General features: G+C 44.9%; 1 protein-coding gene across 1 annotated transcript in view; it reads left to right on the top strand.

Annotated features, from left to right (window-relative positions):
• Nucleotides 1–81, top strand: part of LOC141069333 (cobalamin binding intrinsic factor-like) — a 166,768-nt gene extending 166,687 nt beyond the window's left edge. Inside the window, exon 9 of the mRNA XM_073558809.1 lies at nucleotides 1–81. This exon is cut by the window's left edge and continues 198 nt beyond it. The gene's annotated coding sequence lies outside the window, so the exon portion shown is untranslated.
• The last annotated feature ends 22,967 nt before the right edge of the window (nucleotides 82–23,048 follow it).

The raw sequence follows: 23,048 nt of genomic DNA, 5'->3' as shown, positions 1-23,048 counted from the left end.
GCAGTATAACCGGTATATATTCATGTTGTAATAGAAATGTGAATTTACAGAAAATAAATGGCCTATTATAAGTGTCTACAATTATTATTTAGTTATTTACATGTTCACGGAAAATCCCTACGTCTTGACTACACATTGTATACATAGAATCATACGAGGGGCGATCCAAAAGTAATGATAATCAATAATAAACACAATGAATATAGTCAAAAAAAAAATTTATTTTTCTACATAGTCTCCTAACAAGTCTATACATTTAGTCCATCTCTTTTCTAAACTTAGAATTCCCTTCGAAAAAAATTCTTGATCTTGACCCTCAAAAAACTGCCCAACAGCGGTTATCACGTCGCTATCGTCGTCAAATTTCTTGCCCCGGAGGCGTTCCTTGAGCCGAGGAAAGTGAAAGAAGTCACTGGGGGGCTAGAACTGGCGAATTGGGGGGGTGTTCCACCAGTTCAAAGCCCGCTTCTTGAATGGTAGCCATGGCAACTGCAGCTTTGTGAGCCGGTGCGTTATCTTGGTGAAACAGCACTCCAGCCCACAGTTTGCCGCGCCTTTTCTCCTTGATAGCCTCCCGCAATCTTCTTATTTGTTTTGCGTAGTAGGAGCCCTTAATAGTGGCTCCCTTCTCCAAATAGTCCACCATAATAATTCCTTCAGCGTCCCAAAAAAGGACGCCATAACCTTCCCTGCTGAGCTTGACACTTTGAATTTCTTCGGTGTCGGTTTGTCGGCTCGTTTCCATGTCATCGATTGTTGTTTCGTTTTGGGATCAAAGTGGTGGATCCAGGTCTCATCCATGGTCAAAAAACGTGACAAAAAATTCTCCTTGTCTGCTTGGAACTTTTCGAGATTTGCTATTGAAATGTCAACTCGTTTCTTCTTTTGCTCGTCGGTTAACATTTTTGGCACCCAACGCACGGAGACCTTTCTCATATGCAATTCTTTTGCAAGGATTCTTTGAATAACTGCCATATGAGATCCCTGTGACCTCAGCTACATGCCTGATAGTCACTCTTCGATCTGCCAACACAACTTCTTCAACTTTTTTCACGTTTTCTTCATTGAGGGACGTGGATGGGCGTCCTTCGCGATGTTCATCTTCCATCGATGTTCTTCCAGGCTTAATTCCTTGGCCCAACGTGCAACTGTGGAATATGGAGGAGAAGAGTCCCCCAATGTTTCCACCAAGTCGCTGTGTATGTCTTTGGTAGACATTTTTTTCAAGCAGAGGTATTTGATGACAGCTCTGAGCTCGTTTTTTCCATTTTGATGTTCACTCCTACATTCAAATGAATGTAGCTCCCGGGAATCGTGGCCTATTTAAGTGATTTTTTTTTCCTGGACTAGTGGGTACCTAAGAGAGAAGAAAACATTTTATTTTAATTTCTGTGTGCAATAGAAATAACCGATTATCATTACTTTTGGATCGCCCCTCGTAGAATCATAGAGTTGGAAGGGACCTCCTGGGCCATCTGGTCCAACCCCCTGCTCAAAGTAGGATTCACTAAATTATACATATATACATATTTATTTGTGATCTTATTTTTCCTGTTGTAATACAAACTTCACTCTTTCCTCCAAAAGTTAATTTCATTTTTACAAGGTGGGATGGAAGCATACTTATAATATAGCTCGTAGTCACCTAATAGGGTAGTTCTTTATATCATAGTGTTCTGCCTTCTTCCATGTATGACGCTGTGTAGATTCCAGCATATGGCTAAACCCTTCATCCACTCCCAGTAAGAAGACTGTATAGGTGCTTAAGTCTATGTTTATTGGGATGATATGGACAACAATGGGAGATGATAACAGTTGGTGTAGTAGAACACAGTAGTAGATGAGATCAGAGGTTGTTGAACAAAGTTGTGGATGATTTCGGAGATTGTTGTACATAATGTGGATGATATCGGAGATATAGAAGTGGATGATTTTGGGTAAAAACTACAAGAAACAGAAAATGCAGTATGTCATTACTGGCAGATATTAACAACAGCAGCAATACAGGGTACTATCACAACAGTATACAGAGTGCTGTTATATCGGTAGCATGCATTATACAGGGTGCTGAGCAATACAACATACAAAGCAGTGAAACAAACTTAGACTGCTACCATTGTGCTAACTGAACAGAAAATGCATATAAATAGATGCAGAGCAAGAGGATTACAAGGAACTGAGAATGCATTGCAAATATCATGGGGCATGCACTATGGCCAACTAACAGAGATGCATAGCATATATTACATAACTGCATTAAAACCTCACCGGAATCCGCTTGATACAAGCAGTGATTTTGCAAGGAGCTGAGCACATGTGAGTTCCTCAGAGATTCCGGGAGAAACGGTTACATTTTGCTGACCCGAAAAGCAAGAAGGGGCGGTTCTGAACAGAATAACCATTAAAGGAACAGAGGATTCTAAACACATGAATAAGAAAGAGAAGGGCAACTATGACATCTAATGGCGATAGCTGGAACAGCACTTAAGAAATGTCTTGCTGCACATGAATGGGCAGAACACTCCCCACTTGGCATCAACTGATGCCACTATTTGGTTCTTTTGGTTGAGGGCAGCATACGCATACTAGCAGTGATGCCAACCTTTACAAGATCCCTGGCTTGCAGGTAACGCTGACTTGTAGGACTGGGCCACATGAAGTAGACAAGCAATGGCTCGAACAAGTGCCTTCCAGGTTGAGAACCTGCTGAACCGATGAGATTCCAGGTGATGACTTGAAATCCCTGTATGCAGAGCAGACACTCGAGGACGGAGCTCTTCGTTGGCATCTGGATCCACTAGTTTGAACGTATCGGGCCTGTCAATGTGGGGCATCGAATGGTACAAGGAAGCAGGGCCTGTGAACCAAGTAGTGTCCTTAAGATGATTTGGAGCAACGGATCTAGTTGCATGGTCCGCAGGATTGAGGTGAATAGGCACATAGTGCCACTGATTAGGGCAGGTGGATCTTCTTATCCTCAGTACCCGGTTGCTGACGTAGACATACAAGCGTCTCATTTCTTTGCAGATGTACCCTAGTACCACCTTGCTATCGGTGTAGAACTCTGCATCTTTAGTCTCCAGATTCATCGCATCCGAGATAAGCTCGGCCAACTCAACTGCGAGGACAGCAGCACAGAGTTCCAGTCTGGGTATTGTGTGTTCATGGAGTGTTGCCAGTTTAGTCCGGCTCATCACAAACCTGATGTGGCTCTGTTCGTTCATGTGCATGGTTTTGAGGTATGCTGCTGCTGCAATTCCTTTGACTGATGCATCACAGAAGATAAAAAAACTTTGTGGCTTCACTTCTGTGGATGGCACAGGAGCTCAGTAAAGGCCTCGAGAGAACTTCTCCACTCTTCCCGCAGGTCTGCTTTTTCTGCTGGAACCATCAAAAGAAGAAAAGGAAGCTTTATCTGAAATAAAATTAACTTTTATTGAATTATTATTAAAAAAGTTTTAGATAGAATTATTGACATATAAAAATGTGGACGCAATAACAAAATAGATCAAGCCACCCCTGACAGCAATGTGCATGGGAACACAATATGAAATTGCCCATATGGAAAACAGCCCATGAAGAAATACAAAAAAGTGAAAAGTCAAAATACAAGAAGGTAAGTAAGTGCCTCCTATCAAATGTCACAAATACAAAAGGGTTAAAATAAACCCCATATACTGTTGAAATGCCAGTGCATTACCATATAGAATGGATAATGAAGGAGTGTATAAACAAAGCGCTATTCATGAAGCGCAAAGGGTTAAAAAGAACCCCATATAAAAGCGAGATGCCAGTGCTATTCCATAATAAAGGAGTTTGTAAACAAAGCGCTATTCATAAAGTGCTGGAGCAGTGCAAATAGAATGGGCATTCAAGAGGTGCAGACACAAGATGGAAAAAGAATGTAAACAGGCAAATAGCTCTGAATGGAACATAGGCAAATTAGTGACCGCACCTAACCTTGGGGGAGTCGGCTGGGAACCCCAACACGCGTTTCGCATTAGCTTTTTCAAAAGCTGCCCCTCGAAAAAGCTAACGCGAAACACGCGTTGGGGTTCCCAGCCGACTGCCCCAAGGTAATGTGCGGTCAGAGCTATTTGCCTGTTTACATTCTTTTTCCATCTTGTGTCTGCACCTCATACATGCCCATTCTATTTGCAATGCTTCAACACTTTATGAATAGTGCTTTGTTTACACAGTCCTTTTTTATGGTAATGCACTGGCATCTCACCATTATATGGGGTTCTTTTTAACCCTTTGTGCTTCATGAATAGCGCTTTGTTTATACACTCCTTCATTATCCATTCTATATGGTAATGCACTGGCATTTCAACAGTATATGGGGTATATTTTATCCCTTTTGTATTTGTGACATTTGATAGGAGGCACTTACCTTCTTGTATTTTGACTTTTCATTTTTTTGTATTTATTCATGGGCTGTTATCCATATGGGCAATTTCATATTGTCATCCCATGCACATTGCTGTCAAGGGGTGGCTTGTTCTATTTTTTTATTGCTCCCACATTTTTATATGTCAATAATTCTATCTAAAACTTTATTAATAATAATTCAATGAAAGTTAATTTTATTTCAGATAAAGCTTCCTTTTCTTCTTTTGATGGTTTATTGTTTGAAGCTGTCTCCTAGGTTTCCTTTTTTTTTGGAGTCTGTTTTTCTACTGGAAGTGGATCGTCCCAATCAGACGTGACTTGGGTGAAGTCTTTTAGCATCATTTTTCCTCGGATAGTTACTGGAGCTACGAATCCCAGGGGGTTGAACAGACTATTCAAGAAAAAGAGAACTCCTCTGCGCGTGAAGGGTTTCTCCTGTTTGCTGATCTGGATGGTGAAGGCATCTGCCTTCCGGGCCCAAAGCGATCCAAGGCTCTGCTGCATGGGAAGGAGGTTGATGCTTAGGTCTAGGTCCTTTAGATCACTGGAATAGTCTTAAGAGGAAAAGGCTTCCATCAACTCTCGGTTGTTGTAGGAAATCTTGTGTAACCTTAGGTTAGACTGAGCGAGCATTTTTTTAGCCCTCTTTAGTAGACTGATTGCAGCCTCATTTGTCGGTGTGGACTTCAAACAGTCATCTACGTAGAAGTCCTTTTCTAAGAAAGATCTGACGTCTGACCCATACTTCTCTTCGCCCTCTTTGGCAGAATTTCTGAGGCCGTAGATAGCGACTGCTGAGGAAGGGCTGTTCTCGCAGATGTGCACCGTCATCCGGTATTCTGTGATGTCTTTGACCGGATTGTTGTTATGGTACCAGAACAACCTCAGGTAGTTTCTGTGCTCCTCTTTGACAAGAAAACAGTGGAACATCTGTTGTATGTCAGCCATAAATGCCACCGTATCTCTGCGGAAAGAGAGTAGTACTTCCAAAAGTCTGTTCTTGAGGTCTGGACCCGAAAGTAGGACATCATTCAATGAAACATCTTCACATTTGGTGCTTGAGTCAAATACCACTCGTATCTGACCCGACTTCTTAGGATGGTATACTCCGAAGATGGGCAGGTACCAACACTCCTCTGAGGGCCGAAGTGCAGGTGCAATCTCTGTGTGGTTGTTCTGGAATATCTTCCCCATGAAGGTAAATAAGTGTTCCTTCGTCTCAGGTGACTTCTGAAGCTTGTGCTTGAGGGAGATGAATTGGCTGTAGACCAGTTCCCTGTTGTTGGGTAGGCGCCTTCTCTGAGGCCGAAATGGTAAAGATGCGACCCAAATGTTTGATTTGTCTTTGTCTATTTGTCTATCCATGATTTCCAGGAACATCCTATCTTCTATGGACTTCGCTACCTTGTCGTCCTCCTTTGTCCTGTGGAAGACCGTACAGCCCATGTGGTCTAGTTCACCTTCACAAGTGTGGTCTTCGTTGGTAGATACTGAGAAAGGGCAAGGTAGGGGAGTGCTGTTTGGCAATTCCTTTACCAACAGACTATTGTGACATGGCCAGAAGAAAGACAGACGTCCATTATCTAGTGTGCTGGTAAGCATACGGTTGACTGAGGCCGGCTTTTGTGCTCCTCCTAGGCAGACGTCTCCTATGATGACCCATCCAAGGTTGTGCCTCTGTGCATATGGAGCGTTCCTGGAGCCATTTATACATTCTCTAGCCTTGTGGTCTCGTAGTATATCTCTTTCCAGAAGTAGAGCTATTGCGGTTCCTGGATCCATCTCAGGTATCAGGTGGGATATACGCTTTAGATGGGGGTGATGTGTCGCCACCTCCCGTGAAGGTATTTCCGACCTGTTGTCAGGAATCTGGTTGCACTCCAGGATGGTTGGTAACGATAGGCAGGTTTGGCCATCTATGGGCTCCACCTTGTATCTGGTTGCTTTCCTCCCTGGCATCTCAACGGTACCTGAACACATCCTCAGGGTGTAGGGAGAACCAGGACCTTCAATGCTGAAGTTGTCAAAGAAGATGGACATGGCTAGGGACCTGTTACTTTGGTCATCCAGGATTGCATATATCTTGAAAGCTTTGACCTTGTGGCCTGCAGGATAGACTCGGACAAGGCAGATTTTTGAACAGGACCTTTCTCCTGTGAGTCCCTTACAGATCTCTGTACATTTAGAGATGACCTCAGGGGTACCTTCATCAGTGTCCTTCTGCTTCCCATTGTGCTCCTCTGCTTGCGACAACACCCATGGGAGTTGATCCAGGGTGTAAGGCTGTATTGTGATCCATGTTGCTTCATTCTGCACATTTCACGCTAGCTTCACAGTTCCTGACGAAGTGAGAGGTTGTGGCACAATATTTGAAGCAGATCTTGTTCTCCTTGAGGAAATCTTTGCGATCCTCCAAAGACTTCTCCCTGAAGGCTCTGCATTTTAGTAGAGGATGTGGTTTCTTGTGTAGAGGACAATGTTTACTGACATCCTGAGGCTTGTTCTTGTCTGGAGGGGGTTTATTCACCTTGTGAGGAGGGCCTGTGGAAACAATGTTAGTTTTGTGGACTGCCACGGGTGTCCTACTGGGTTTGACACCGGGGGCAGTGGAACATGACAGAGTAAAGCCAAAACTAGGGTCATTTCTGGATCCTAGCTAGCTTGGTGACAAAATCAACAAATACAGTGAAAGGAGGGAATGGTACATTATGATCTTGTTTATACCGTGAATCACATGTAACCCACTTTTCTTGTAGGTTGTAAGGAAGTTTCTGTACTATCGGACTGACACTCTTAGCGGTGTCTAAGAATGCCAATCCGGGCAAGTCTCCCTCCTCCTGGGCAACCTGTAACTCTATAAAAAATCACTAAAATCTCTAAGCTTTTGATAACTTTTAGGTCCTATCTTAGGAAAATCATCAATTCTTTTATTTAAAGCATTCTATATGACTTCTACTGTCCCATAGCATTCATCAAGTCTTTTCCACACTTTACGTAGACCTGTGCGTGGATGCTTTACATTAATGTCTCTCAGTCTTTTGGCATTCTCGACCGACTCACTTCCGAGCCACTTTACTAGGAGACCTAACTCCTCACTACAAGAAAGGTCCAGGCCATGAATGGCATTTCGGAACGAGGCTCGCCATGACCTATAGTTCTCGGGTTTGTCAGTGAACTTTACAAGTCCTTTTGTAACCAGTTCTCTGCAGGCAAAGAACTTTGCAAAGTCCATGGTGGCTCCATCAGTGCTGGCACGAGCCGGGGTATTATAGTCATGTCTAGTGTGTGGTGCATCACCATACCTGTAAGGCTATGTGCACACGCTGCGGATTCTGCTGCGGATCCGCAGCGGTTTTGATACTGCGGATCCGCTGCAGTTCCGCAGACAGTGTACATTGCAATGTAAGCCTATGGGTTTTCAAAGCTGCTGTATACATGCTGCGGAAAAAAAGTGCAGAAAAGCAGATTTTTTTTCCGCAGCATGTCAATTGTTTTTGAGGTTCTGCAGCGGTTTTGCACCCATTGACTTGCATTGAGTCAGTGGATTCCACAGCAAAACCGCAGATGAAAAAAGATCTGCGGTTTTTGCTGCGGTTTGGGGTGTCAAAACCGCTGTAGAAGGAAGTGAGGTCAGCGGGAGGAAGAGGAAGTGTGTGGGCGGAGTGTAGTGTAGGGAAGAAGACGTCACCATCATGGAATACCGTCGCATGAATATTGATGTCGGGCGTTTGATAGACTTGGTATGTATGTATGTTTGTATGTATGTGTGCGCGTCTGTCTGTGTGTCTGTGTCTGTGTGTGTGTGTATGTGCTTCAGTCTGTGTGCGTCCTGAGTCTCCATGCGACGGTAGGCCCCCAATTGTGCTCAATCGCTACATGGGACTGCTGCTCCCATCCGCCTATAGGATGGGAGAGTAGTCCCTGCGGTGACCGAGCACAATGAAAGTGTTAAAACATGTAACAAAACACATACATGACATACAACATACAATACATGTATACATGACAGACATGACATACAACATACAACAAAGAATACATACTCACCATATACAGCGCATCTTGTTCCCCGAAGCTCTCGATCACCTAGGGAAAAAATAAAATAAAAAAGCACCAAAATACTCCCTGTCCGCAGAAATCCAAAAACGAGTGTCCCGCGGCGATCTCTGCTGTCCACGGGCGATACACTAGCAGGAGCGGTGCTCCTGCAGTGTATCGCCGAGTTTCCCGGAGTTCTGTCGCTCTGGGACCTCGTTTCCGGCTTTGAGCTGAGTGAGAAAATTCCCACGTAGCAATGCGGTAAACTGGCGCATGCGCAGTAACACACTGCAGGAGCTTAGCTCCTGTCAGTGTGTTTCTGCAGCCATGGAGAACGGTCACATCTCCTGATGTGACTGTTTTCCATGGCAGATCGTCGTGGGACACTCGTTTAATGGACTGCGTCGGAACAAGTGGTATAGAATTTTTTTTTTTCTTTTTCTCTAGGTCATCGAGGGCTTCACTCTGGAGTACCAGAACAATAAAAAAATTGTCAAAGACATTGTTTTTTATTTAATTAAAAAATTTTTTTTTATTGTGTCTGTATTTTTTAAAAAATTTTTTATATTGGATTTATAATGGATCGGCGTCTTATTGATGCTTCTCCATTATTAACCGGGGTTAATGTCACCTGTCAATCAAAGGTGGCATTAACCCCTTTATTACCCCATATCCCGCTGCCGCTGAGCGGGAGTGGGAAGAGAAGGGCTAAGTGCCGGAATTGGTGCATCTTATAGATGCGCCATTTCTGGGGCGGCTGCGGGGTGATATTTGTAGCCTGGGGGGGTGATATCCATGACCCCTTCCTAGGCTATGCATATCAGCCCGCAGTTGTCTGTGTAGCCTTTCTGGCCCTAAAATATGGGGGGACCCCACGTCATTTTTTTTTTGAGGTCCCCCATTTCTTTAGAGCCAGAAAGGCTACGCAGACAGCTGCGGCCTGATATTCCTAGCCTGGGAAATGGGACATTGATATTAACCCCTTCCCAGGTTGTAAATATCAGCCCGCAGCTGTCTGCGTAGCCTTTCTGGCCCTAAAATATGGGGGGACCCCACGTAATTTTTTTTTTTTTGGGTTACCCATCTAATATATAAAGCTCAATGTATGTGTGTATGTGTGTAAGTCCGGGATTGCCAACTGCACCGTCGCAGCTACAGCCACAAAATTTTGCACAGTCACACGTCTGGACCCTGAGAGCGTCGTAGGCTATGTTGTGAGGTCAAATTTAAACCCCTCGTGTTCCAATTCACCAAACAATTTAGCCCCTAGGTACATAATGGGGAAAAAGTGAATGTGTGTATGTGTGTATGTCCGGGATTACCATCTGCACCGTCGCAGCTACAGCCACAAAATTTTGCACAGTCACACGTCTGGACTCAGAGTGCATCATAGGCTATGTTATGAGGTCAAATTTAAACCCATCGCGTTCCAATTCACCAAACAATTTTGCCATTGAGAATCAAACTGCACTTCCTTTCTGAGCTCTGCAGTGCTCACAAATAGTGGTTTCCCCCACATATGGGGTATTCGTGTACTCAATACAAATTACATGAAAACTTTGGGGGCTAAATCCTCCCTTTTGTGTTTGTAATGTTTACGCACATCAGGTTGCACAAACGCAAACCTAACACCCGCATAACATTGCATTAAAATATGCTTTCAAAAATGTCACTACTTCCCTCCAGAACCACGATGTGTGGCCATCAGGGTTAGTTTAGGGTTATGTTTATGGCTGTAGTTTGGGTAGGGGTTTAAGATAAGAAGATTTTTAAATAAGTTTAGGAGATAATTTGCGTGTTTGATATAGTATGTAATGACATAATTGTATACATTGTAGGTCCGTGAATATCCCGCAATATGGGACCAGGAAGAGGACAGTTTTAAAGACCGTTACTTTAACCCCTTCACCCCCAAGGGTGGTTTGCACGTTCATGACCGGGCCAATTTTTACAATTCTGACCACTGTACCTTTATGAGGTCATAACTCTGGAATGCTCCCATGGATCCTGGTGATTCTGACATTGTTTTCTTGTGACATATTGTACTTCATGTTAGTGGTAAAATTTCATTCAAATAACTTGCGTTTACTTGTGAGAAAAACGGAAATTTGGCGAAAATTTTGAAAATTTTGCAATTTTCCAACTTTGAATTTTTATGCCCTTAAATCACAGAGATACGGCACACAAAAAACTTGATAACTAACATTTCCCACATGTTTACTTTACATCAGCTCAATTTTGGAACCAAAATTTTTTTTTGTTAGAAAGTTATAAGGGTTAAAAGTTGACCAGCGATTTCTCATTTTTACACCACCATTTTATTTTTAGGACCACATCACATTTGAAGCCACTTTGAGGGGTCTATATGATAGAAAATACCCAAAAGTGACACCATTCTAAAAACTGCACCCCTTAAAGTGCTCAAAACCACATTCAAGAAGTTTATTAACCCTTTAGGTGCATCACAGGAATTTTTTTGAATATTTAAAAAAAAATGAACATCTAACTTTTTTTCATAAAAAAAATACTTCAGGTTCAATTTTTTTTTTTTACCAAGGGTAACAGGAGAAATTGGACTGCAAAAGTTATTGTGCAATTTGTCCTGAGTACGCAGATACCTGATATGTGGGGGGAACCACTGTTTCGGTGCATGGCAGAGCTCAGAATGGAAGGAGCGCCGTTTGACTTTTTCAATGCAAAATTGGCTGGAATTCAGATTGGATGCCATGTCACGTTTGGAGAGTCCCTGATGTACCTGAACAGTGGAAACCCCCTACAAGTGACCCCATTTTGGAAACTAGACCCCCCAAGGAACTTATCTAGATATGTGGTGAGAACTTTGAACCCACAAGGGCTTCACAGAAGTTTATAACGTACAGCGGTGCAATTAAAAAATCATATTTTTCCACAAAAATGATCTTTTCACCCCAATTTTTATTTTCCAAAGGGTAACAGGACCCTAAAAGTTATTGTGCAATTTGTCCTGAGTACGCAGATACCTGATATGTGGGGGGAACCACTGTTTCGGTGCATGGCAGAGCTCAGAATGGATGGAGCGCCGTTTGACTTTTTCAATGCAAAATTGGCTGGAATTCAGATTGGATGCCATGTCACGTTTGGAGAGTCCCTGATGTACCTAAACAGTGGAAACCCCCTACAAGTGACCCCATTTTGGAAACTAGACCCCCCAAGGAACTTATCTAGATATGTGGTGAGAACTTTGAACCCACAAGGGCTTCACAGAAGTTTATAACGTACAGCGGTGCAATTAAAAAATCATATTTTTCCACAAAAATGATCTTTTCACCCCAATTTTTATTTTCCAAAGGGTAACAGGACCCTAAAAGTTATTGTGCAATTTGTCCTGAGTACGCTGATACCCCACATGTTGGGGTAAACCACTATTTGGGCGCATGGCAGAGCTCGGAAGGGAAGCAGCGCCATTTGACGTTTTTGGCTGGAATTGAGATCGGACACCATGTCGCGTTTGGAAAACCCCTGATGTACCAAAACAGTGGAAACCCCCCACAAATGACACCATTTTGGAAACTAGGCCCCCTAAGGAACTTATCTAGATGTGTTGTGAGAACTTTGAACCCCCATGGGCTTCACAGAAGTTTATAACATAAAGCCATACAATTAAAAAATCATATTTTTTCCACAAAAATGATCTTTTCACCCTCAATTCTTATTTTTCCAAGGGTAACAGGACCCTAAAAGTTATTGTGCAATTTGTCCTGAGTACGCTGATACCCCACATGTGGGGGTAAACCACTATTTGGGCGCATGGCAGAGCTCGGAAGGGAAGCAGCGCCATTTGACGTTTTTGGCTGGAATTGAGATCGGACACCATGTCGCGTTTGGAAAACCCCTGATGTACCAAAACAGTGGAAACCCCCCACAAATGACACCATTTTGGAAACTAGACCCCCTAAGGAACTTATCTAGATGTGTGGTGAGCACTTTGACCCCCCCAGTGCTTCACAGAAGTTTATAATGCCCGGGCGTGAAAATAAAAAATTCGTATTTTTTCCACAAACATGATCTTTTAGTCACCATTTTTTTATTTTCCCAAAGGTACCAGGAGAAATTGGACCCCAAAAGTTGTTGTCCAATTTGTCCTGAGTATGCTGATACCCCATATGTGGGAGAAAACTACTGTATTGGCACACGTCGGGGCTCGGAAGGGAAGTAGTGACGTTTTGGAATGCAGACTTTGATGGAATGGTCTGCGGGTGTCATGTTGCCTTTGGAGAGCCCCTAATGTACCTAAACAGTGGAAACCCCCCACAAATGACACCATTTTGTAAACTAGACCCCCCAAGGAACTTATCTAGATGTGTGGTGAGCACTTTGAACCCCCCAGTGCTTCACAGAAGTTTATAATGCCCGGGCGTGAAAATAAAAAATTCGTATTTTTTCCACAAACATGATCTTTTAGTCACCATTTTTTTATTTTCCCAAGGGTACCAGGAGAAATTGGACCCCAAAAGTTGTTGTCCAATTTGTCCTGAGTATGCTGATACCCCATATGTGGGAGAAAACTACTGTATGGGCACACGTCGGGGCTCGGAAGGGAAGTAGTGACGTTTTGGAATGCAGACTTTGATGGAATGGTCAGCGGGTGTCATGTTGCCTTTGGAGAGCCCCTAATGTACCTAAACAGTGGAAACCCCCCACAAATGACCCCATTTTGAAAACTAGACCCACTAAGGAACTTATCTAGATGTGAGGTGAGCACTTTGAACCCCCAAGGGCTTCACAGAAGTTTATAATGGCAGGGCATGAAAATAAAAAAATCGTATTTTTTCCAGAAACATGATCAATTAGTCCCCAATTTTTTCATTTTCCCAAGGGTAGCAGGAGAAATTGGACCCCCAAAAGTTGTTATCCAATTTGGCCTGAGTACGCTGACACCCCATATGTGGGAGAAAACTACTGTATGGACACACGTCGGGGCTCGGAAGGGAAGCAGTGACGTTTTGGAATGCAGACTTTGATGGAATGGTCTGCAGGTGTCATGTGCGTTTGGAGAGCCCCTGATGTACCTAAACTATTGAAACTCCCCACAAGTGACCCCATTTTGGACACTAGACCCCCCACGGAACTTATCTAGATGTGTGGTGAGCACTTTGAACCCCCAAGTGCTTCACAAAAGTTTATAACACTCGGACGTGAAAATAAAAAAATCATTTTTTTCCACAAAAATGATATTTTTGCCCCCAATTTTTTATTTTCCTAAGGGTAACAGGAGAAATTGGAACCCTAAAAATTGTTTTGCAATTTGTCCTGAGTAGGCTGATACCCTACATGTGGGGGTAAAACACTGTTTGGGCGCATGGCAGAGCTTGGAAGGGAAGGAGCACCATTTGACTTTTTCAACTCAGAATTGGCTGGAATTGAGATCAGACGCCATGTTGCATTTGGAGAGCCCCTGATGTGCCCAAACAGTGGAAACCCCCCAATTTTACCTCCAACCCTAACCCCAACATACCCCTAACCCTAATCTGAGCCCTAACCCTAGCCCTAACCCTAGCCCTAACCCTAACCCTTACCCTAGCCCTAACCCTAGCCCTAGCCCTAACCCTAGCCCTAACCCTAACCCTAACCCTAATGGGAAAATGGAGATAAATAAGTTTTTTTTAATTTTATTATTTTTCCCTAAGGGGGTGATATCGGGGGGTTTGATTTACTATTTATGGCGGTTTTTATATTTGGCAGCTGTCGCACGCTAAAAGACGCTTTTTATTGTAAAAATAGTTTTTGCATCACCACATATTGAGAGCTATAATTTTTCCGTATTTTGACCCACCGAGTCATGTGAGGTCTTATTTTTTGCGGGACGAGTTGACGTTTTTATTGGTACCATTTTCGGGCACGTGACATTTTTTGATTGCTTTTTATTCCTATTTTTGGGACGCAGAATGAACAAAAACCAGCGTTTCATGAATTTCTTTTGGGGGGGTGCGTTTACACCGTTCTACGTGCGGTAAAATTGATAAAGCGGCTTTATTCTTCGGGTCAGTACGGTTACAGCGATACCTCATTTAGGTAGTTTTTTTATGTTTTTGTCGGTTTTATGCAATGAAAACTATTTTATATAAAAAATAATTATTTTTGCATCGCTTTATTCTGCGAGCTATAACTTTTTTACTTTTTCGCTGATGATGCTGTGTGGTGGCTCGTTTTTTGCGGGACAAGATGACGTTTTCAGCGGTACCATGGATATTTATATGCGTCTTTTTGATCGCGCGTTATTACACTTTTTGTTTGGCGGTATGATAATAAATCATTATTTTTTGCTTCATTTTTTATTTTTATTTTTTAAGGGGTTCCCTAAAGGGGTTAACTAATTGGACAGTTTTATAGGGCAGGTCATTACGGATGCAGCGATACCTAATATGTGTACTTTTATTGTTTTTTTTTTTATTATTTCCAAAAAATGGATTTATTGGGGGAATATTTTTTTTTTTCTTCTAATTTATTTGGCGATTTTTTTGTAATTATTTTAACTTTTTTTAATTTTTTTTTTTACTTTATTAAATAGTCCCAGGTGGTACATCACTGTCCTGTGACAGATCGCTGATCTGTCACATCACAGATCACTGTGACAGATCAGCGATCTGACAAAGGCACTGCAGAAGGCTTCCTCATGCCTGCGCTTTGCAGGCACTGAGGATGCCAGCTTCCTCAGGCCCCCGAAGGCCCCCGTCGCCATCTTGGATTCAGGGGCCTGGAGGAAAGGAGCCCCCCGCAGCAGCGCTGCACATTGCGCTGCCGTGGGGGGCTCAGGGAAGCACGGAGGGAGCCCCCTCCCTGCCGATGCTTCCCTTTAACCCCCGGTACACCGCGATCATGTTTGATCGCGGTGTGCAAGGGGTTAACATGTCTGGGGCGGTCCGTGACCGCCCCTGACACATTGTGCCGGGTGTCAGCTGTGATAATCAGCTGACACCCGGCCGCGATCAGCGGCGCTCACAACGTGGGCGCCGCTGATCGCGCCGACGTACTATCCCGTCCATGGGCATAGGGGCCCAGGTCCCATGGACGGGATAGTACGTCAGATGGCAGAAAGGGGTTAAAGAAATATGCTGGAACAAGATCTTTGTGGACCTCTATCCGGAATGGCATTCATTCCCAAGTTCTAAGCAGTTGCAAATCGGTAATTATGTTATTGTACACTTTAGATTACATTTGTAAGAAAGGGATAGTGCCCCATCCGTGCTCTGTGCTTCCTTGAACCCACGCTGTCTCTGCACGCGTAGGCCCTCGCCTGTACCCTGGCGTGCCTCCTAGCATGCGCAGGCCCTTGCCCTAGCCTGAACACTGGCGTGTCCCTTATCACGCTCTTTGACTTGGACCATGGTGTGCCCCCTACCACACACCCTGCCTTTTACTCTGTCTTGGACACTGGTGTGCCCCCTAGCACGCACCCTGTCTGGAAACCTGCCTTGGACCTTGGCGTGTATTCTAACACGCACCCTGTGTTGAAATATGCCGTACCTCCTTGCCTCAACCCTGGATTGCCTTCCGGATGCCCGGAGCCTGCTGATCGCTGCCAGAGCTCCAGAGCCTGATGACTGTGGCCTGATGTCCGGAGCTGATGTCCACAATCTGATGTCCAGATCCTGAAGATAGTTGCCAGATGTCCGGAAACCAATGCCATATAGCACTTGTGGAAACACTTGTGTGCCACCTGGCGCGTATCATGCCTTGGACCTAGTCGTGCCCCTGCACGCACCTTGCTGTGCTTCTCTTTATACAGTAACTATGTGTACATCCAGCAGAAACCATGTGACCATGTTTATTGAAGAAACCCTGTGTCCACACTTAATGTCTTGTTTCCTGCACATCCCCTGCTGTCAGACACTCACACTCGTGTCTTCCAGCAGACGGCCATCTGGTTCCAGCAGTCATGGTGTCTCACCCCCTTGATCTTGCCACTGACACTCCCTGTATCGGGGGAGGTTCATCACAAGGTCAACTTGACCTCTGTGTGTGGGTGCCACGACCCAGAGTGTCCACTCTAGAAAAAGACTCAGCAATAGCTGACTCCCTCACAATATGTATGATGTGAATCTGGGCATGGGAATACGGGATTGAGAAGAGGTTTGATAGTGTCTGTACACTGCACTGTGTAAAGTTCAAAAATCTAACCAACCCAGTAAATTAAAAACGTAACACCTGAAATTAACATTTAAAATTTTTTATTACATAAAAATACATAGTTACTTTAAATTTTTAAACCCCAAAAAAATGAAGGGTACTTCTTTTGTGTTGCTCCATCTTCTTCCATCCTTCACTGCTATTCAGGCTGCCCAACACGGCACAGGAGTATTGCCAGTGCATGGCACCTTCAGGACTCATAAAATAGTCAGTAAAAGTTTCTCTCACACGCACACCCGAGTTAAATCGCCTTCCCACATTGTGCACTGGATTAAATTGTGCCTGCTGGTACTCCACATCTACGTCAGTACTGTACTCACAAGCGTAGTTGTGGAGTACACAGCAGGCCTTAATCACAGTGTCAATGGTGTCTGGATCCAACTGGATGGCAGTGTGAAAGATTCTCCACTGACTAGTCATGATCCCGAAGGTGCATTCCACATATCTGCGTGCACGACTCAGCCGATAATTAAAAATCCTCTGCCGGGTATTCAGTCCCCTTCATGGGTATGGGTGCAGCAGGGTTGTCATTAAGGGAAACGCCTCATCCGATACCATCACAAAGGGCACTGGATGTGTGGAACCCGGCAAAGGTCTTGGGGCTGGGAGCGTTCCGCCATCTCGAAGAATTTGCTGACCAATCTGTGATGTTCGCAACACCCGAGAATCCCCAGTACTGCCATAGTCACCAATGTCAATGGTAACAAATTTGTAATGTGCATCAGCCACCGCCATCAGGACCACCGAAAAATACTTCATATAATTAAAGAAGCATGATCCTGATCGTGGTGGCTGCTGATCCTGATCGTGGTGGCTTCTGCACTCTTACATGTTTACCATCAACTGCACCTATGCAGTTTGGGAAATTGGCCACAGACTGAAAACCTGCTGCAACCTGCAGCCAAGTCTCCTCGGTTGGGGAAGGCATCACCATGGGCTGCAACTTCTGCCAGATCACGGCACATGTGCACCTCACAATTTGAGAGATGGTGGAGTTACTAACTCTAAAGTGGAGGTGTAGGGATGTGTAGCTCTCTCCTGTGGCCGAAAATCTGAAAGGAAAAAAAAAAAATTAGAAATGTCACACAAAAATGTAATGGAACCTGTCAGCAATTATGGGAGCTACAAGATGCGGCCAACGCCTGGTGTTATCTGAAGCATATTATTATTCTGTCTCTCTCACCCCGGTCACACAACAAAGGTTCAAATAGCAAAAAATGGACCCAAGGGCGTGAGGCGATCATGTCAGATGGGAGTTGCATGTGCGTGGCCGGGCACTAAAATCTTTTGATCTTTTGAACGCCACCAGCCTTCTGTTTGATGCAACGCTATATTGCTCAGCCGTACTTTTTTACCCTGTAGAGGGAAGAACAAATTCATGCAGTGATCAAGAGCCAGAAAAGGACATTGAGGCCCAGTGCGTGCACACCACCGGAGTTTGGTTTATCCTCATCAGGACGCAAGAGTAGGCCTGCGCAGTAGAGCAATGAAGCAAGCAGGAGAGTGGTATCGCATTATCCGGTTGTGTTAATTATAGAATGCTGCAGATAATCCCTCAAAGGCAGTGGCTGCATCTTATAGCTGCCAAAAATGCAGACAGGTTTTAGTTGGTTAAAAATACACCATGATAAGTCCGGTATGGCAAAACACTGTACCAAAGATATCCATGTCAGTGTGTCTGTGTGTGTGCGGCATGTATGTGCCACCCATGTGCTGCACCATTCAAACACGAATGGCTGGCAGGGAAAAAGCACTCCAGAAAGTGAAGTTACATGGTGGCAGTGTCACGGTCTCGTGTGTCTGGACGCAGCGAGTACCGCAAGGCGAACCCATAAGACACCCGTGACCCTGGATACAGCGCCTCCAGTGGGGAGAATTTAAATAATAAAACGTGCAGCTGGATACGCCGCCTCCAACTGGCGAATTTAGGTATTACACATTATACATAAAGTAGTCTGGAAACCCTACCTCCAGTAAGACGAATTTAAATAATAAAGGGGAACCTGGGTAACATTAACAATGGTGGGCCCTGCAATAGGGAATAGGGAAGTGGAGACCTCTTGAACTCCCCTGAGTCAGTGTCCCTGCACTCCTAACATTCCCTATGCCGGTTCCGCACCGGGCGACGCACAGGAACCTAAAAACCCTAGCTCGCCCTAAACCTAAACCCTCACTAGGGAATTGGTCGGTGCGGAAACTAATCCCACCACTGCACTAAACACACATGAGGGAAAATGACAATACAGGGGAAACACCACTTAGCTTTGCTCTGTTGCGTACGCTCCTAGCAACAGAGCCCACCACCTGTGTGCATCTTCTCCTCCACCCGGATCCATCACCATAACTGGATCCTTCACCATAGTGCAGCCTTGGAGCAGAGTCCACCACCAGTTGCAGCTGCCCAGTAAACAGAATCCCAAAGATGAGTCCAGCTTCTGCCAAAAAGTCCAGCATGCTTGAGTCCAACTCTCAGCAACCAAGTCCCGCATGCTGAGTGCAACTCTCTCCATAGTCGTCACTCCACCAAGTCATGCAAGCACTTCCTGCAAACACCATAAACTGTGACTCCACCACGCCATGCCAGCCCTTCTTGCAGACCACCTAGCTGCCAGTCGTCCCCTCTGGCTGGGCTGCGCAGGACTCATGTTCAGCACCTTCTTTCACCCAGGCTTCCTTGTGAATGACTAAGGCTGGTTTCACATTTGCGTTTTTTAGCGCTGGAAAAAAACGCATATGTGCGCATGCGTTTTTTCCCCTATATTTAACATGGGTGCGCATACCTGCACGCTTGTAAGCGCATGTATGCGATTTTCATGCGCTGCGTTTTTTTGGGGTGTGCGTTTGGATTTTCCAGACGCAGCATGTTGCATTTTTTGGCCCTGCAAAAAAGCGCATGCGCACATATGCGCACGTTTTGCGCTAAAAATGGCCATTATAGCCTATGGATGCGCATATGTGCACACTGGCATGCTCATGTATGCGTTTTTTTGCATATGCGTTTTTTTTTTTTAACCATGGAATTTAGGGGTTTGGGTTAGAGTTAGGGTTAGTTAAGGGGGTTTAGGGTTAGGGTTAGGGTCAGGGTTAGGGTTGGGGTTTGGGTCAGGGTTAGGGTTAAGTATGGTTTGGTTAAGGGTTAGGGTCAGGGTTAGGGTCAGGATTAGGGTTAAGTATGGTTTGGTTAAGGGTTAGGGTCAGGGTTAGGGTTAGGGTTAGGGTTAGGGTCAGGGTTAGGGTTAGGGTCAGGGTTAGGGTTAAGTATGGTTTTGTTAAGGGTTAGGGTCAGGGTTAGGGTCAGCATTAGGGTTAAGTATGGTTTGGTTAAGGGTTAGGGTCAGGGTTAGGGTTAGGGTCAGGGTTAGGGTTAGGGTCAGGGTTAGGGTTAGGGTCAGGGTTAGGGTTAAGTATGGTTTTGTTAAGGGTTAGGGTCAGGGTTAGGGTCAGGATTAGGGTTAAGTATGGTTTGGTTAAGGGTTAGGGTCAGGGTTAGGGTTAGGGTTAGGGTCAGGGTTAGGGTTAGGGTCAGGGTTAGGGTTAGGGTCAGGGTTAGGGTTAAGTATGGTTTTGTTAAGGGTCAGGGTTAGGGTTAGGGTTAGGGTCAGGGTTAGGGTTAGGGTTAGGGTTAGGGTCAGGGTTAGGGTCAGGGTTAGGGTTAGGGTTAGGGTCAGGGTTAGGGTTAGGGTCAGGGTTAGGGTTAAGTATGGTTTTGTTAAGGGTTAGGGTCAGGGTTAGGGTCAGGATTAGGGTTAAGTATGGTTTGGTTAAGGGTTAGGGTCAGGGTTAGGGTTAGGGTTAGGGTGAGGGTCAGGGTTAGGGTCAGGGTTAGGGTTAAGTATGGTTTTGTTAAGGGTTAGGGTCAGGGTTAGGGTTAGGGTCAGGGTTAGGGTTAGGGTTAGGGTCAGGGTTAGGGTTAGGGTTAGGGTTAGTTAGGGTTTAGGGTTTGGGTTAGGGTTAAGTATGATTTGGTTAAGGGTTAGGGTCAGGGTTAGGGTTAGGGTTAGGGTCAGGGTTAGGGTTAGGGTCAGGGTTAGGGTTAGTAAAGTCATGGTTTGGGTTAGTGTGAGGGGCCACCCTTATGTTGGAAAAAAACGCAAACGCGGTAAAAACGCACTAAAAACGCATACAAACGCATAAAAACGCTGCGTTTTTTTCATGCATGCTCATAAAAATGCTTGAAAAAAACGCAGCAGTTGTATGCTTTTGTATGCGTTTTTTCAATGCGTTTTTTTGCGGGAAAAACGCGCTGCAAAAAAAAGCAAGTGTGAAACTAGCCTAACACACAATATCACCAACAGTCATCAAACCCACCTGAACTCTTTTATAGAGCCTCACACCTGATTTATTAATTACGTGCACATTAAACCAAAGAAACTAAAGTGCACTACCACTCACCACCACCGGGGCAACTTAGAATGAACGACACCACGTGTAATAATTCTAATGGCCACCGGGGGCAATCACATCACTTTGGCACCTAGCCAAAGGAAAAAAGGTTCACTTATCCATTTAAACTGTCAGATCCATGCTGGATCATGACAGGCAGGTGCTTAACACAAAGCCCATCCTCCCTGATGGCGGTTAAATCCTGCAGACCGGGGGAGAATGAAGCCACCATCTTCAGCACCTGCCGCCAGGGAACAGTGCTTCCTGTAGTGCTTCTTCACTAGTGTCAATGCATGTCACTCAGAAGACATCAATGTTTGTTCTCCGTGTGCACATGTGCATGCCAATTTAGGCACCGTGCAACTGGTCATCATGTATTTCAGTTAGACCACGAAAACACGCTGACATATGCATAGACTGATTAAAATGAGTGGGTGTGTGGGTCAGTGTCTCCGGTACATGTGAAAACTGTCATCACACATACTAGACACACTGACGTGTGAAAGAGGCCTAATGAATGACATACTAAACAAAAAAAATTTACTTACCACAAGGTGATGAGCAGCCTTTCTTCAGCAGTGATGGCCTTCCTCATAACCGTATCTGACAATGTAAGATGAGGTCCTAATATTTCCAGGAGTCGGTCAAATGCCAGGATGCTTAGTCTGCAGAAGGACAGGAATTTGTCCGGAAATCTGGAAATTATACACGAAAAAAAAAATGTTGGTGTTTTCCATACACATTTTAATGTGGATAATATATTTTGAAATTTGTCTACTTACCTCCTCAAATCAGTGTAGAGCACATAAAAATGGCCCTTTTCTGTACGCTCCCCTACTATTGGGTGAACCCACATTTTTCGTGCTCGTATTCTTCTCTGCTGCTGCACCTAAAAGAAATATATTGTTTAGTACACAACACAGTGACAAACCAAAGGCTGTGTTCACATTGCGTTAAAGGTGTGCATTTAACACATCCATTACATAGCGGCATTACCGCTATGTAACGGATGCGTTTACGCACCCATATGCTGCCATAGACAAGATAATTAGGCTAGGTTCACATTGCATTATGCCAGTCCTTTCAATGCATGAGTTAGGCCGGAGTCACACACAGCGAGATACGGCCGAGTCTCGCAGGTTAAAACCAAGCTCTGGCACCAGCCCTCAGGAGCGGAGCGTGCAGCTCCATGTATTGCTGTGCGGCTGCACGCTCCGATCCAGAGTGCCGGCGCCAGAGCTTGGTTTTAACCTGCGAGACTTGGCCGTATGTGTGTGATCCTGGCCTTAAACTGACTGTGCTAACGCAACTTCTTTTATGATTGCATTATGTGATCGCGCTAGCAGTGACGGACCATTGAACGCTGCAGCCTACGTCCAAGGATCCGTGACAGAATGACAGCACATCGCTAACGGATGCCATGTGTGCGTTAGCAATGCGCTCATCTACGGCAGTCTATGGGTGCGTTAACGTATGCGTTACATAGTGTTAATGTCGCTATGTAACAGATGCGTTAAATGCACAACGACGCAATGTGAACCCAGCATTGGCAATGTGCTGTCATTCTGTGATGGAACCCTCACACGCGGTCTGCAGCATCCGATGGTGCGTCTGTCACTGCTGTTGAATCACATAACGCAATCACAAATAAGTGGCGGTAGTGGATCGCCCGCCAGGGCAGTGGGGTACTCGGTACCGGGCCGGTATCTCAGAGGGAAGTGTCACAGTAGCGGTGACCCGGTCCATGGCCCTGGGCGTCCATGTAAAAGGGGTTGAGCGTGGCTGATTAAAATTTATAAGTGGATGACACGTGACGCCACCTGTGGTGCTCGGCAATGAAGGGGTTAAGCCGACACTGCAGGCAGATCCTCTGGGACAGATGGTATAAGGCAGCCAGATGTAATAGCTCCCCACAGGTAGAGCTGTAGTCCCAGGGCAGTGAGAATAGGTGTTGAGGAAGAGGGTGTAGTTTCTGGCACAGAGATGTAGCAGTGCTGGAGGGTTTGCAGGAAGAATGCAATGACACAACAGGGTGCAGTTTCCGTTACCTTTACTGTGCTTTGTAAATG

This window comes from Dendrobates tinctorius, unplaced genomic scaffold (assembly GCF_039654945.1).
Source record: "Dendrobates tinctorius isolate UK_male_01 unplaced genomic scaffold, ASM3965494v1 ptg000258l, whole genome shotgun sequence".
NCBI lineage: Eukaryota > Metazoa > Chordata > Amphibia > Anura > Dendrobatidae > Dendrobates > Dendrobates tinctorius.
This window is presented reverse-complemented; position numbering and strand designations above follow the sequence as displayed.